Below are 13149 nucleotides of genomic sequence, written 5' to 3'. Positions count from 1 at the left end.
ATTTTTGATTTGGTGGGCGGGTAATGTAAAGTAATACTTATAATTGAAATTACAATGTTAAATTATGACAAAACACCATGAAATTAAAGTAACCAACCTTCAAATGATGCTTCTTCTATCCTTGGAACAAGGAAGATACAAAGATTTGAGGTTCTTCTCTAATAATCTTCAGATTTCTACCCAATTCTAAGATTGGAAACTAGAAGATAATAGATGCATCTCTTACAAATTGAAATTTCTACCCAATTACAAATTGGAAATAACAAAGTGTTGGAGGCTCTTCTCTTAGGAAGGATTTAGGGTTCTTACACCACTTTTCTAAACAAACAAAACTTCAAAACTAGAAGAGCTAGGGTTTAAACAATAAATAGTAAACAAAAAGGACAAAGATAGGAAATAAGGGAAAGAAGTGGGTAAAAGAGTAAATACGAAATAATAGGGCATAAATGGTACATATGAAATACCATTATGCATCATCCTTCCCTCCTTAAGTGAGATTCGCCCTCGAATTGTCCATCTCTTCATCCATAATATTGTCACCCAAATATGGAACCAAGTGCTTAACATTAAAGACGCCGGGCGTACGAATTGAGCTTGGGTAAGTTGAGTCGATAAGCATTATCATTTATCTTTTCTCCAATTGGAAATGGTCCAATCTTCCTTGCCTTAAGCTTGTTGTACCCACCCACGGGAAAGCGTTCTTTAGTAAGAACCGCATAAACAAGATCTCCTACTTCAAACTCAACCACGCGTCGTCGTTGATCGACCTTGTTCTTGTATTTCCTTGATGATGCTTCTAGATGCTTTCGGGTGCTTTCATGTATAAGGTGGAGTTGAGAAACAAAGTCTGCTGCCTTAGCATTTGGACTTTTCAAATCCGGTACTAAAGACAAGTCAAGTCGTACTCTTGGATTGAACCCGTACACCACCATGAATGGTGAATAACCACTACTCCGGTTCACCGCATGGTTGTAAGCAAATTCCGCCTTGCATAAAACTTGATCCCATGTCTTCAAATTCTCCTCAACCAAACAACGAAGAAGATTACCTAGGGAACGGTTTACCACTTCGGTTTGCCCATCCGTTTGAGGGTGATAGGCGGTGCTAAAATTTAAATTGGTCTTGACCAACTTCCATAAAGTACGCCAAAAATGCCCCACAAAACGACTATCTCTATCCGAGACGATGGAAGAAGGAATACCATGTAAACTATAAATCTATTTAAAAAATAGTTGAGCTACCATGACCGCATCAGTTGTCTTTTTACAAGCAATGAAATGAGACATTTTGGAAAAACGATCTGCCACTACAAATATTGAATCCATACATCTTTTAGTACGCGGTAATCCCAAGATGAAATCCATGCTCAAATCTTCCCATGGACGAGAAGGAATAGGAAGTGGCATGTATAATCCCGCATTAGTGGTCGTTCCTTTAGATACTTGACATATATGATATCTCTTCACATATCGATGAATCTCCTTCCACATTACCGGCCAAAAGTATGAGATAGAAACCAAGTTCCAAGTAAGAGTAGTCCCCATATGCCCCTCTTCGTGAAGCTCCTTAATAATTTTCAATCTCAAGCTTGATTGGGCAATGCAAAGACAATTTTTCTGATAAAGGTACCCATCGAAAAGAACATAATCACCATTTTGGAGTGAACTTTCATCAACCATAAGATGACCAAAATAAGTATCATTTTTTAAGAGCTCGTGAATATCATCGAATCTTAAAATACGAGCCCTCAGTACGTCGACTCAAGGAATCCGCTACCTTGTTTTGTACACCCGACTTGTGCTTGATGGAAACAGTAAATTGTTGCAAATAAGAATCCCATTTACCATGCCTAATAGAAAGCTTGTCTTGAGAATTGATGTGCTCCAATGCCATGTGGTCCGAAAATAAAATGAAGTCATTAATGATTGAACTACTTCTCTTCTTGAAAACTACTCGACCACGATTTCTTCCTATATAATTACTCACTAAGTCTAACCTCTTGTGGTGATAGTCAAGTGCACACTTAAGAAGCAAAGAAACACCAAGTAGCCTTCCTAACTTTGTACCGTGGCTAGCGCCATAATAATTATCTTCAAAGGAAACCCAAATTGGATCCACATAAGATGAATTCTCATTTCTTTTGCTAATATTTGACAAAGGGGTAGTTGTTGGGTGAATTTTTGTCTCAAATTTCATCTCTTGAATGACATTTTTGGATATGGCATAAACATAACTATTGGAATCATTAACAAGCTTGCTTACCTTTCTTCTCATGGTACAAGTGGTATGGAATGCGTCATGCCTTGTCCCTCGATCACCATCGTCAAATTCAAGCATGGAGTATTTGTTTATGACACCCAATGTTTGTACTTGATAACCGGTGATAAACTCTTCTTCCAGTTCTTCGTTAGGTTCTTTATCAAATATGGGTGGCGACGTACGATCAAAGTAAACATCATTACCAATCTCACCTTCCTCAAAATTTGAAAAACTATCAAATTTTGGTGGATACATTTTAACAAATACCATGTGGGCAACATCATTACCAATCTCACCTTCCCCATAATTTGAAAAACTATCAAACTTTGGTGGAGACAAATTATCAAACATCTTGTGGGCAACTTCTTGATGCTCATACCCACCAATGGAAGTGGAACTCTTTAGCTCCACTTCATATCCATAGTCATTAGGAAGTTCAAATCAATCCACATAAAGACTTTCCAACTTCTTAAATTTCTCTTCTACTAATTGATACATTTCATCAAACATTTTATGCTTAAAGACTTCCAATTCTTCTTTCATAGAAATTTCACCTTGATTAACTCTTTTCCTTGGATCCATAATGAAATCACAAGGAGAATAAACCCAATTTGACAATAGAACAAACAAAGATTCAAACCCCCAAGCTAATAATTGAAATCTTCTCCACAACTTCCCAAAAAAAAAGAAACCAAAGCTCTTGATACCAACTAATGTAAAGTAATACTTATAATTGAAATTACAATGTTAAATTATAACAAAACACCATGAAATAAAAGTAATCAACCTTCAAATGATGCTTCTTATACCCTTGGAACAAGGAAGATACAAAGATTTGAGGTTCTTCTCTAATAATCTTCAAATTTCTACCCAATTCTAAGATTGGAAACTAGATGATAATAGATGCATCTCTTACAAATTGAAATTTCTACCCAATTACAAATTGGAAATAACAAAGTGTTGGAGGCTCTTCTCTTAGGAAGGATTTAGGGTTCTTACACCACTTTTCTAAACAAACAAAACTTCAAAACTAGAAGAGCTAGGGTTTAAACAATAAATAGTAAACAAAAAGGACAAAGGTAGGAAATAAGGGAAAGAAGGGGGTAAAAGAGTAAATACGAAATAATAGGGCATAAATGGTACATATGAAATACCATTATGCATCATACTTCCCTCCTTAAGTGAGATTCGCCCTTGAATTGTCCATCTCTTCATCCATAACATTGTCACCCCAATATGGAACCAAGTGCTTAACATTAAAGACGTCGGGCGTACGAATTGAGCTTGGGTAAGTTGAGTCGATAAGCATTATCATTTATCTTTTCTCCAATTGGAAATGGTCCAATCTTCCTTGCCTTAAGCTTGTTGTACTCACCCACGGGAAAGCGTTCTTTAGTAAGAACCGCATAAACAATATCTCCTACTTCAAACTCAACCACGCGTCGTCGTTGATCGACCTTGTTCTTGTATTTCCTTGATGATGCTTCTAGATGCTTTCGGGTGCTTTCATGTATAAGGTGGAGTTGAGAAACAAAGTCTTCCGCCTTAGTATTTGGCCTTTTCAAATCCGGTACTAAAGACAAGTCAAGTGGTACTCTTGGATTGAACCCGTACACCACCATGAATGGTGAATAACCACTACTCCGGTTCACCGCATGGTTGTAAGAAAATTCCGCCTTGCATAAAAATTGATCCCATATCTTCAAATTCTCCTCAACCAAACAACGAAGAAGATTACCTAAGAAACGGTTTACCACTTCGGTTTGCCCATCCGTTTGAGGGTGATAAGCGGTGCTAAAACTTAAATTGGTATTGACCAACTTCCATAAAGTACGCCAAAAATGCCCCACAAAACGACTATCTCTATCCGATACGATGGAAGAAGGAATACCATGTAAACGATAAATCTATTTAAAAAATAGTTGAGCTACCATGACCGCATCCGTTGTCTTTTTACAAGCAATGAAATGAGACATTTTGGAAAAACGATCTGCCACTACAAATATTGAATCCATACCTCTTTGAGTACGCGTTAATCCCAAGATGAAATCCATGCTCAAATCTTCCCATGGACGAGAAGGAATAGGAAGTGGCATGTATAATCCCGCATTAGTGGTCTTTCCTTTAGATACTTGACATATATGATATCTCTTCACATATCGATGAATCTCCTTCCACATTACCGGCCAAAAGTATGAGCTAGAAACCAAGTTCCAAGTACGAGTGTAGTTGCAGGAAATCCTACAACACATCCCTTGTATTATCATGACTATGATTTCTAGATCTAAACTTATTTGATATGAAAATAAAGATAATGGAAATAGAAAATAAGACACAAGATTTACGTGGTTCGATCAATGTGATATACATCCACGAGGTTAGGGATCTTCACTATGATTGTTTGTAATTACATATGGATTACAATTGAGACTCCATTAATGAGTATTTGGAGCTCTTGGTTGAAGAAGGAAGAAGAAGGAGATAATAATAATACAAATTCTGCTCTTTCTCTCTACAAATGTGTCCTCCCTAAAGTGTCTCTCTCCTTTTTCTTTTTTTGATCATCCTCTTTGTCTCTCTTGCCTTTCTCTTTATATAGGTGTTTACATAGTGGATGATAGCTAATGTACAACTAACATTTCCCTTATTTTCGGATCTGGCTTGCGGTATTTTCGCAAGCTTCCAAATGTAACATTCGCAACATTCCTAATTTTCGCAAGATCATCACACTTTTATCATGTTTAAGTTGATGTCATCTGTTATGTCGTTTCTGAAATCATCCTGCGATGTCTTCGCGATATGTTGTTAATAATTTCGCAAGCATATTCTTCTGTGCGAGATTCTGATCCTACATCTTGCCTCTTTTTTCTTGAATATTTCTTGAAAAGCGATCATTAAGAAAAAATCCACCTTGTTGTAGTTGTTGGAGGAACGAGCGAAAGAATATCGGACTTGAAAAGTACGTACTTGCCTCTATTCTTTTGTGAAGTTCCGGAACGTTTCGAAGTAAATAAGAAGTATTATCTATTGAAGTATGCGAAGTATGAAGTATCCTTGAAGAATTATGCGAAGTATGAAGTATCCTTGAAGAAGTATAAGAAGTACTCAATCCTCGAAATATAAGAAGTCTTCGAACTAAATAAGAAGTATTTGTCCTTGAATAATAAGTATTGCCTCTATTCGTGCGAAATTATTACTCCATTTTTGGTGAGGATTCTTATTGTTCATTAGCGAACGTCCACTTTGGGAATGATTCTTGCCGAGGAGATAAAGAACATAAAATGTTTTCTTCGTAATCCATACTTGCCTCTGTTCTTTATCTATGAGGGTAGAATCCTTGAGAAAATGTTGAATGTGCGAATTGTTTCCTTACTCTTATCTTTGCCTCTGTCTCATGTTTTGTGCTCATGCAATAGTATAATCTCTTCAAGTTGCTTATAATTGTGCGAAATAACTGAGCGAGATAATCATATCATTCGGAAGAATCATATTCTGCGAAATTCTGACACATTCTGCGAAATTTTGAATCATTCTTGCGAAATTCTGAATAATCCGGTGAAATTCTGAGTAATCCTGAATAATTCTGCTAAATTCTGCGATATTATTGCGAAATTATGCAATATTATTCCGTACAGTTTTGTAAAGTACTTGTGCGAATATAATGCTTATGTTATGAAATGTGTATGCGATGTTTATGCTATGAAATGCTTATGCAATGCTTTTATGATGCGAGTATGATGCTTGTATGATGATAATTCTTATCTATTGCAATGTATAGTTAATGTTTGTGTTCCTTAGATCATTTTGCCGTCTAAAATTGATGTAACTCTAAATTGCTTCCATTCTTCATTTCTCTGCCTTTTTCTTTAGTGTATGCATTCTTCTTCGTGTAGTTATTGTTCTTCACAAGTTCTTACTTGTTTTTCATCTTCCCTCTTCCTGCACTATTAGTATCTCATAACAGTATGATCATAATATCAAGTCTGCGGCATTTTCACTGCCTCAGTTTCATTTCCATGTACATATTAGCAAGCTTGTTTGCTTACAAATAATCATTCTCGCAAGCTTACTTGCTTACTCATTTTATTATGTGGTCTTATTTTTCCTTCCTAGTTAAAGTTCTTATTTTGCCACCTCTTGTCATTGCGACAAAATCGCAGGATGTCTTTGCACTTTCATGCAAAAACCCATTGATCTTGCCTTAACTTTTTCTTTTGTATTATTGCCTCTTCAGGATTGTTGCGACAATATGACAGGCCTAAATATTCTTGCGAAAATAAATCCCCATGACATCGCCGTCTTGCGACGAAATCGCAGGACGTCTTCGCACTTTCATGCGAAAACCCATTGATCTCGTATTATCTTTTTCTTTTGTATTATTGCCTCTTCAGGATTGTTGCACAAATATGACAAGCCTTAATACCCTTGCAAGTAAAAATCCTCATGACATTTGCGTCTTAAGACACTTATCAGCTCCCTAATGGAGGGTGCCGCCCTTATCTTCCCCCTGGTTGCCCCTTCAAGGAAGCGTACTTCTACCATACAAGGTTAGCTCCTCCCATCCAGTCTTAACAACAACCAGTTATTTTCGCAGCCTCTTATCCCTTTTACCTATAAGGCTTATGGTTACGAGATTGCACCCTAAGTGGGGTTTTCTTCGGGCCAAGTGCAGTATAAGCCAAGACTTGTCAAGAATGGCAAGGTACGCTTCAAACGCCCCTAGAACTCTTGACTCAACCGTGTACCTCGGCGCCTTGATCAGATTCCGCACTCCTTGGGAGAGTCCTTATTACCTTATTCTCCCAACCTAAGTCATATGCTTAAGCTGAGAATCCAAGGTGCCTCTCCCGGATGGGCTTTATTGACCCCAAATCTCCATGACTCAGGTTCCAGGGGCGGTGTAACCTTTTCCCTGAGTCATGCTATAGGTACCCCCTCCTATGACGTACTTTAGGTCTTACATTTGCCTCTTGCGAAATTTTATTCGCGAACTAGGGTGTACGCCATAGAGGTTCGCCCAATTCTAATCTTAGGTTTTTATGGATCTTAGATTGTCTCTTGCGAAATTTTCGCGTTTCTTTGTTCTTTTATTCTTTCATTTCTGTCATTTCTTTCGTTCATCTTTCATTTCTGTCATTTCTTTCATCCACTATCATATCATTTGAAGCAAAGTAAATATTCAAGAGAAATTCTAATACATTATAATTCTGAAATCTTTGTAATTGTGAAATCTTTGTAATTCTGCGATTGTTTCGCATTTTGTAAATCAAATCAAAAGTCTTTTTATTCTCTGCAAAAGAAATATTCTAGAGAAACATATAAATTGAATTTTCTCAGTTTTCTGTAATTTTGAAATCTCGCAATCTTTGTAATTTTGAAATCTTAGTAATCTTTATAATCTTTGAGATATTGAAATCTTTGTAATCGTGTGATTGAATCGCTTTTTGTAAATCAAATCAAAAATATTTTTATTCGTTCTTAGTATAAAGTAAAATGTTCAAGGAAGTGGTACTTATCTTTCATGTGAGTTGTTGTTGTTGTCAAAGAAGTGAATAAATGCCTTGAAATGTATGAATTTCGCGCAGCAAAAAGAAGTGTGAGAAGTGAGACTTGAACCCTTGACCTGCTTCTTGGATTTTCTCGCACCATACCAACTGTGCTAAGCCTCTCTTGCAAAGTAATCAAAGTTCTTGCGAAGTAATCAAATTCCAACTGTGTGAGAGGCACTTCTGTATAAATTTCGCGTAACAAAAATAAACATGCGAGAAGCAAGAATTGATCCCGCGACCTGCTGCTTGCATTCATGCCTCCTGACCAACTGTGCAAGCTTCTTCTTTGCGAAATAATCATCAACTCTCTTCTGTGCGAAATAATCAAAGAAATATTTGTGCGAAAAAATACGCATGTGTTGGGACTTGATCACACGACCATGAACTCATTAACTTCGCATATGACCAATTGTGCTGCCTCTTGTTTGCGAAATAATGAAACAATTTTGCGAAATTATCGTTGGGACTTGATCACACGACCATGAACTCATTAACTTCGCAGATGACCAATTGTGCTGCCTCTTGTTTGCGAAATAATGAAACAATTTTGCGAAATTATCATTTTTTCGCTCTCTGTAAAAAAGAAGAAAACTATGTTCGCAGGCGAATTCGAACTTGCGACCACGAACGCACATACTGCTCTCTGGACCAATTATGCAAGAACCTCTCTGCGAAATTAACGCATAACTTTTTTCCTTATTATTTTATTCTCCCATGCGAATGAGAAGAAAATGAAAAATATGTGTCTCTGCGAATTCGAACCCGTGACCTATTTGTTGTTCGCTCAGCCTTGAACCATCTGTGCGAATTTCTGTTTGTGACAGAAATCACAACTTCTGACTCTTATCATTATCTTCGTCTTTCCTTTGTTTCTTCACAAAATGCCTCTTGCTTTCTCCTGAACATGAAAATCTTCCACTGAAACTTCCATTTTTTCCTTAACTTTCACCACAACAACTAATTTTTTCTCTCATTCTTTTCATGTCTTTGAATTGTTGATGATGTTTACTCCCTGAAAGTGTGATTTCTTCCATAAAATTTCCATTTTTGAACCTAAATTTTGTATATCTAGAAAAGTATGAACAGTAGCTAATCTTCATGGAAATTTCTTGAACCAACAAGTTACAGGAAGGATAAATCCTTTACTCGCTCCCTGTTTCTAGCGCCAAAAATGTAGTTGCAGGAAATCCTACAACACACCCCTTGTATTATCATGACTATGATTTCTGGATCTAAACTTATTTGATATGAAAATAAAGATAAAGATAATGAAAATAGAAAATAAGACACAAGATTTACGTGGTTCGATCAATGTGATCTACATCCATGGGGTTAGGGATCTTCACTATGATTGTTTGTAATAACATATGGATTACAATTGAGACTCCATTAATGAGTATTTGGAGCTCTTGGTTGAAGAAGGAAGAAGAATGAGATAATAATAATACAAATTCTGCTCTCTCTCTCTCTCTCTACAAATGTGTCCTCCCTAAAGTGTCTCTCTCCTTCTTCTTTTTTTAATCATCCTCTTTGTTTCTCTTGCCTTTCTCTTTATATAGGTGTTTACATAGTGGATGACAGCTAATGTACAACTAACATTTCCCCTATTTTCGGATCTAGCTTGCGGTATTTTCGCAAGCTTCCAAATGTAACATTCGCAACATTCCTAATTTTCGCAAGATCATCACATTTTTCTCATGTTTAAGTTGATGTCATCTGTTATGTCGTTTCTGAAATCATCCTGCGATGTCTTCGCGATGTGTTGTTAATAATTTCGCAAGCATATTCTTCTGTGTGAGATTCTGATCCTACAACGACTAGTCCCCATATGCCCCTCTTCGTGAAGCTCCTTAATAATTTTCACACTCAAGCTTGATTGCGGAATGCAAAGACAATTTTTCCGATAAAGGTACCCATCGAAAAGAACATAATCACCATTTTGGAGTGAACTTTCATCAACCATAAGAGGACCAAAATAAGTATCATTTTTTAAGAGCTCCTGAATATCATCGAATCTCAAAATACGAGCCCTCATTTGTGTAAGAAGATAAGTACGTCGACTCAAGGCATCCGCTACCTTGTTTTGTACACCCGACTTGTGCTTGATGGAAACAGTAAATTGTTGCAAATAAGAATCCCATTTACCATGCCTAATGTAAAGTAATACTTATAATTGAAATTGCAATGTTAAATTATAACAAAACACCATGAAATAAAAGTAACCAACCTTCAAATGATGCTTCTTCTACTCTTGGAACAAGGAAGATACAAAGATTTGAGGTTCTTCTCTAATAATCTTCAAATTTCTACCCAATTCTAAGATTGGAAACTAGAAAGTAATAGATGCATCTCTTACAAATTGAAATTTCTACCCAATTACAAATTGGAAATAACAAAATGTTGGAGGCTCTTCTCTTAGGAAGGATTTAGGGTTCTTACACCACTTTTCTAAACAAACAAAACTTCAAAACTAGAAGAGCTAGGGTTTAAATAATAAATAGTAAACAAAAAGGACAAAGGTAGGAAATAAGGGAAAGAAGAGGGTAAAAGAGTAAGTACGAAATAAGAGGGCATAAATGGTATATATGAAATACCATTATGCATCAGCGGGTGCATGTTTAGGATTTATAATTTGGTGTAGCTCGACTTCGTCTCGCCCCGTTCCGTCCCATGCATTCTTGGCTCGGCTTCGCCTCGCCCAGTTCTGATGCATGCCAGGTTGATTGGGTCTGCCATTCATATCAATCCTAGCACACATCTAAACATTTACCTTCACGCAATCATTTATCTACAACCTTAAATCCCTTAAGCCAACACCAAACTCTTCATCTCAGCTAACACAATCTCATCACAGCAGCAACATTAACATCTAATATCCCTGCCAAGTCTCAATTTCACACATGCAACATCTTCTCATCTGCCTCAATTATTCTGGTTTCATATCACCACCCGAAGCTCCGTTTCCTGTCTGGAGAAACTCATATCACAACAGCATACTCAAACCTCAATGGTTTCCTGCTTAAGCAGTTCACCAGGAAATCAAACGTAACTTAGACGTATGGATGACATAAGACCTTAACCTGAACATCAAACACAAAAACGAAGATGAATAATTAATCAATTTTTGTAAATAATAGTATTTACCTATTTGTTCGAGATCTTTTAGTACGGGGATATTAACATATATCACAGTACCTGGTGATCATCAACTAACTGAGTCAGCATAATAATTAAGGGGCAGTATACTGGATTACCATCTCCCAGAAATCCTCACATGTATCTTGTAGTGGACCTTGTGCGGCTATGATGCGTGGATTGCTTTCACGGGAATGAACATACATTGTTGAGAGGCGTTCCTTATTTTCAAGCAGGTGTTGTGGATGTGGTGGAGACGGTTGTATGCAGGCGGAAGGAAGAGCTTCGAACTATTGGTATTGATATGGAGTGGTATGCAAGTAGTCTGGTGGTGGATGGAAGGGTTTCAAGAGCTGTTGGAGGTGAAAACAGTCGTCGAGCGGGTATTAGATCTCTCCCTGTAGCTTTCAGGGTCTTTCTTTTTTAGCCTCAAATCCCTGGATTATCGAACTGGGGAGAGACCCAACTTTCCTTATATCATGTAAACTCTAATTCACGTCTTAATCTCAGCCATACGCGCCATCATTCCCCTTGATCCACCGACAACAACAGATTTTCCATAATTTGTCTTCTCGGCAATCCAAAACTCCAAACCAAACCAAACTCTCTTTCTTTCCTGGCTTCAAAAATCTGTCCAAACCCTTGGCAAAGACTCATCACACCCATGGCTAGCGGAACTGAGATGTAGTGAGGTGAACCATTGGCAACTGAACTTGAGCCTGTGTTAACTGGTGGCTCAGGCATTTCTTCAAATGTGTTGTACGCGTTTTGCTGTTGATAGCAGGATATCTCTCCTATGGCTCCTTCCCTGCACAATTCCAAGATTCAAAACAAACCCAGTATTGTTCATAAACCTTTTGGAACTTCACTAATACTTCAAACCGTAACATGTTTATACCTCGAGAAAACTTGCATTAATATAATCACTCCCTGGCGTAATAGAATCCTCGAATGACTTTAGAACAACCATGTTTTTGTCAATTGAAAATCAACGAGGTGTAAAGAAGTAATTGAGGTTAGAATTTACCATCCCTGCTAAGTTTTGTTCTACACAATAAGAGAGCATGAAACCACAATAAGTGTGGATGAATTTCTTCTTCGCCAACAAAAACTACGTACTCGCTCACAGATTCGTTACGGTTCCTTTCAGGATATTCGATCACAGCCTTTTTTAATAAAGAAGAAAACTAAACGGAGAAGCTAAATAAACCATATACTGTATGCGAATAAGAATATCTCAGTTAGGTTTTGTTTTTCACGGGTGTATTGTACACTTAACTGGCATTAGTAACGTCCATTTAAGTTTTTGATGTAAACCAAATGTAACAAATTTATTAGCTGTAAATCCTCTCATAAGTGTTGTATACTCACGTTTTCGCTAACAGTGTTACAAACGGCCAGTTAAATACAGGGTGTACATAGAGTGTAATCCAAGTTTTAATGTCCCGACCAATAGAGTCCCGCCAAGTGTCCTCTCCAGAATTACTAATGCCCAAAACTTTTATCTAATTTAATTTGAGGGGATGTCACACTCACCGTGCGACGTGGGAGCTCATATGACTTAGTGTTTTAAAGCATGGGAGATTGCCTAGGCCTAGCCAGGTGAATGGCAAATGCATGAGCAAAACAATCATATCTGCAAATTTCACCCGATCTGATAGACGCATTTATGTGTCTAATATAGCCCAATTGTATATTGTGTTAGTACTCATTTCTGTACTTATTATGGCTTTTTATGTCCCTGTAGGTATTTCTGGAGAAATAAGCTTTTGCGGCGAAATTGGCTAAAAAAGTGGTTTTTGCGCTCGTGGGAGAAAATTACTATACGGACTCTCACTTTGGATAAGGGGTAACCTAATTACTAAGGGGTGACCCATTTCCAAGCAGCTGCTAAAGGGACACCAGAAATGGATAAGGGGAGGTCATCTTCATAGTTTCAAACTAAAAAATGGCGGGAAAATGCATGCAAGAACTGGCAGATTTTGTGTTCGATCTTGGAGTTGTTTTAGAGTGATTCAATGGGTGTATTTGGTATGTATGGACTCTACAAGACATAAGGGGCCTGTTTAAATCGTCTAGACCCAGCCAATTGGGCTGGATAAGTCGGAAAAATCACACGAAGTCCAAACAGGGACACGTACTTTCTGTTGAAGTTTCAAAGATTTTTTGAGAGAGTTTTGGGCGAGTCTCACGCTGGATAGACTCT

At 37.3% G+C, this 13149-nt stretch overlaps 1 long non-coding RNA gene across 1 annotated transcript; it reads right to left on the bottom strand.

Annotated features, from left to right (window-relative positions):
- Nucleotides 1-10024: 10024 nt before the first annotated feature.
- On the bottom strand, nucleotides 10025-12073 carry LOC113292715. Its single transcript, XR_003331835.1, has 3 exons — nucleotides 11842-12073; nucleotides 11004-11751; nucleotides 10025-10888 (listed from the first exon to the last, which is right to left on the bottom strand). It is a non-coding gene; the product is annotated as an uncharacterized LOC113292715 (long non-coding RNA).
- Nucleotides 12074-13149: the final 1076 nt, after the last annotated feature.

The sequence above is a fragment of the Papaver somniferum genome, chromosome 7, assembly GCF_003573695.1.
Source record: "Papaver somniferum cultivar HN1 chromosome 7, ASM357369v1, whole genome shotgun sequence".
NCBI lineage: Eukaryota > Viridiplantae > Streptophyta > Magnoliopsida > Ranunculales > Papaveraceae > Papaver > Papaver somniferum.
Note: the sequence above shows the minus strand (reverse complement) of the source record. Positions and strands in the feature narration are given on the sequence as shown.